Source organism: Gobius niger, assembly GCF_951799975.1.
Source record: "Gobius niger genome assembly, chromosome: 16".
NCBI lineage: Eukaryota > Metazoa > Chordata > Actinopteri > Gobiiformes > Gobiidae > Gobius > Gobius niger.
Window position 1 is genome coordinate 30335602 of NC_136867.1, and position 4616 is coordinate 30340217.

Here is a 4616-nt window from a genome sequence, read left to right on the forward strand (position 1 = left end):
GCGGGAGGAGCGGCAGGAGCAGAGCGGGAGGGAGGGGGTGAGGGAGCGGGGGGGCTGCAGTCTGCTCCAGGGCCGCGAGGGGGCGCTCCAGGACCGCAGCGCCAAGGCTTTCAGCTGCGGTTGTCATGGTAACGCTTTTGAACCAACGTCCGGCTTTGGCGGCCATCTTAGGACGGTCATCAGGGAACAGCTTTTTTAAATGTATTTATTTTTTTAAAGTGTGGAACAAAAATAAAAATAGAAATAAAAATAAAGATCAGGCGATTTCCGGGACGTTTTTTTTAATATATTTTTTTATTTTTATTTAACAGAGATGTGATTGCAAAATAAAAATGCTGTCAAAGTACGTGTATACATATGAGCATATTCACATGTTTAAGGCCAGGAGGGAGACGTTGATCCAAAACAAAACAAACATAAAAAAGAAAAAGAAAAGAGGGAAATACAGAAAATAAAGTAATAGAGTCATACAGCATAGATCAAGACAGAAAAGGGGGATTTTGAATCAATACATTATGATACAGGATGACATATAGCATTTACTGTGTTAACATGTGGTATTTGCAGAATGCGTTATGGGCTTTGATGGCTTTTTGATTAGTCACAGTCTTTATTGTTTTAAGATATTGATTGAGTTTGTTTATAAAATGAAGTCCAGTTACAAAGTAAATGCTCTCACTCTCAATTTACCGTCCTTATACTGTATATCAGGGGGGCCCAAACTTTTTGTCTCCAAGGACAAAATGAAAAAGTGCCTGTGAGTCGCGGACCAAACACGGCGATGTCAAGCACGAAACATACATAACTGCAAATTATAAAGTTACTTCATTTTATTTACTTTTAATGTTTTCTATAGCCCACATTTGCATTTGTTTCTATCTATGCAAATAACACGCGACATTAAAACTAATGGTAACTATGGCAAAAGTTTTAGTAAAACAAAATCAACAACTGTAGCAAAAAAAAAAACACACACCTGCATCTACAGCACCTACAGTGACTTTACCTCATTCGTTCACTCAAAGAAAATGCTACATTAGATTATTTTGAAAGTGTCAGTTCAGCATCAATTCTTTTATAAGTCAGTTTTTAACACGTACTGTTGTCGACGTAACAACCTTTGCAATAAAAGTTGGAAACTTGGTCCTGTGGCTTATGGGACGGCACATAGCTCCTAATCACCGGTTAGTTAGCATCAGAGGTCCCTATGCTAAAGTGGCTATGATAGTTAGCATCAGAGGTCCCTATGCTAAAGTGGCTATGATAGTTAGCACCAGAGGTCCCTATGCTAAAGTGGCTATGATAGTTAGCATCAGAGGTCCCTATGCTAAAGTGGCTATGAGAGTTAGCATCAGAGGTCCCTATGCTAAAGTGGCTATGATAGTTAGCACCAGAGGTCCCTATGCTAAAGTGGCTATGATAGTTAGCATCAGAGGTCCCTATGCTAAAGTGGCTATGATAGTTAGCATCAGAGGTCCCTATGCTAAAGTGGCTATGATAGTTAGCATCAGAGGTCCCTATGCTAAAGTGGCTATGATAGTTAGCATCAGAGGTCCCTATGCTAAAGTGGCTATGATAGTTAGCATCAGAGGTCCCTATGCTAAAGTGGCTATGATAGTTAGCATCAGAGGTCCCTATGCTAAAGTGGCTATGATAGTTAGCATCAGAGGTCCCTATGCTAAAGTGGCTATGATAGTTAGCACCAGAGGTCACTATGCTAAAGTGGCTATGATAGTTAGCACCAGAGGTCCCTATGCTAAAGTGGCTATGATAGTTAGCATCAGAGGTCCCAATGCTAAAGTGGCTATGATAGTTAGCACCAGAGGTCCCTATGCTAAAGTGGCTATGATAGTTAGCACCAGAGGTCCCTATGCTAAAGTGGCTATGATAGTTAGCACCAGAGGTCCCTATGCTAAAGTGGCTATGATAGTTAGCATCAGAGGTCCCTATGCTAAAGTGGCTATGATAGTTAGCATCAGAGGTCCCAATGCTAAAGTGGCTATGATAGTTAGCACCAGAGGTCCCTATGCTAAAGTGGCTATGATAGTTAGCATCAGAGGTCCCTATGCTAAAGTGGCTATGATAGTTAGCATCAGAGGTCCCTATGCTAAAGTGGCTATGATAGTTAGCACCAGAGGTCCCTATGCTAAAGTGGCTATGATAGTTAGCACCAGAGGTCCCTATGCTAAAGTGGCTATGATAGTTAGCATCAGAGGTCCCTATGCTAAAGTGGCTATGATAGTTAGCACCAGAGGTCCCTATGCTAAAGTGGCTATGATAGTTAGCACCAGAGGTCCCTATGCTAAAGTGGCTATGATAGTTAGCATCAGAGGTCCCTATGCTAAAGTGGCTATGATAGTTAGCACCAGAGGTCCCTATGCTAAAGTGGCTATGATAGTTAGCACCAGAGGTCCCTATGCTAAAGTGGCTATGATAGTTAGCATCAGAGGTCCCTATGCTAAAGTGGCTATGATAGTTAGCACCAGAGGTCCCTATGCTAAAGTGGCTATGATAGTTAGCACCAGAGGTCCCTATGCTAAAGTGGCTATGATAGTTAGCATCAGAGGTCCCTATGCTAAAGTGGCTATGATAGTTAGCATCAGAGGTCCCTATGCTAAAGTGGCTATGATAGTTAGCACCAGAGGTCCCTATGCTTAAGTGGCTATGATAGTTAGCATCAGAGGTCCCTATGCTAAAGTGGCTATGATAGTTAGCACCAGAGGTCCCTATGCTAAAGTGGCTATGATAGTTAGCACCAGAGGTCCCTATGCTAAAGTGGCTATGATAGTTAGCATCAGAGGTCCCTATGCTAAAGTGGCTATGATAGTTAGCATCAGAGGTCCCTATGCTAAAGTGGCTATGATAGTTAGCACCAGAGGTCCCTATGCTTAAGTGGCTATGATAGTTAGCACCAGAGGTCCCTATGCTAAAGTGGCTATGTTAGTTAGCACCAGAGGTCCCTATGCTAAAGTGGCTATGATAGTTAGCATCAGAGGTCCCTATGCTAAAGTGGCTATGATAGTTAGCACCAGAGGTCCCTATGCTAAAGTGGCTATGATAGTTAGCACCAGAGGTCCCTATGCTAAAGTGGCTATGATAGTTAGCATCAGAGGTCCCTATGCTAAAGTGGCTATGATAGTTAGCATCAGAGGTCCTTATGCTAAAGTGGCTATGATAGTTAGCATCAGAGGTCCTTATGCTAAAGTGGCTATGATAGTTAGCATCAGAGGTCCCTATGCTAAAGTGGCTATGATAGTTAGCACCAGAGGTCCCTATGCTAAAGTGGCTATGATAGTTAGCACCAGAGGTCCCTATGCTAAAGTGGCTATGATAGTTAGCATCAGAGGTCCTTATGCTAAAGTGGCTATGATAGTTAGCATCAGAGGTCCTTATGCTAAAGTGGCTATGCTAGTTAGCATCAAGGCTCCTTTTCCTAAGTCCTTCCTAACTGACAGACCAATTCGAAAGCTTCTTGTCATGGCGGACGCTGACGCACATCTGGTTTGGTGTAAGAGCTCTGACCAATCTGCTTGGTTCGGACGCAGCCCGAGTGTCATCAAGACTCAAAAAACGGATTTTTGACTTTTATTTATTGAAATGTTTCTTTACAGCTTTAGTTTAATCAGAGAAAAGTTAAAACAAAGAAGAGTTCATTTACAGACTGTGTTTCTTCAGGAGGTTTTACATTCATAGAAAAGTGTAAAGTAAAGGCCGCTTTAGTGTCGTCTGTTAAAGTGCTGCGTTTAAAGACTTCAGGTCATTTCAGAACCGACCGGAGTTAAAACATCACCTTTAATTCTTCAGTCCAACAACGGCCCCTTTATCCCTTTAACGTCAGTTTCAGTTCAAAGATTCACAGTTTGTTTAAAAACAGGCAGCCAGAGGGGGCGCTGTTCATGAGGAGAGAAGGCAGCCAGAGGGGGCTCGGACCTGGTTTAGTCCCAAGGCCGTGGGAACCCAGGGTGCTGAGGGCGCTGCAGGAACTCCCTGGTGGATAGTTTGTGAACTGCAGGCAATATTAACGCCTTAACTCCCACCTGAACCGAGCACATTTTCTCCAGTTTGGCTTTACCCCAATCCAAAAGCTTCTGGAAAAAAGGTGTGAAAATAGCAACAAAACTGAGATGAAAACAATGATGGAAATGTGACAAAAAGTGAGAAAACATTGACGAAAAAGTGAGAAAAAAATTGACAAAAAAGTGATTAAAAAATTGACAAAAAATTGAGAAAAAATTGAGAAAAAATTGAGAAAAAATTGAGAAAAAATTGACAAAAAATTGAGAAAAAATTGACAAAAAATTGAGAAAAATTTGACAAAAAATTTAGAAAAAATTGACGAAAAATTGAGAAAAAATTGACAAAAAGTGAGAAAAATTTGACAAAAAATTTAGAAAAATTTGACGAAAAATTTGACAAAAAATTTACAAAAAATGGACAAAAAAATTAGGAAAAAATGGACAAAAAAGTGATAAGAATTTAACCAAAAAATCCGAATAATTTGATGGAAAAGTGACAAAAAAGTCACGAAAATGTGACAAAAATGAGACGACAAAACAACCCAACAAAAAAAGTGATGAAAAAAAATCTGACGTGAGGAAAAAGATCCATTTAGTTTT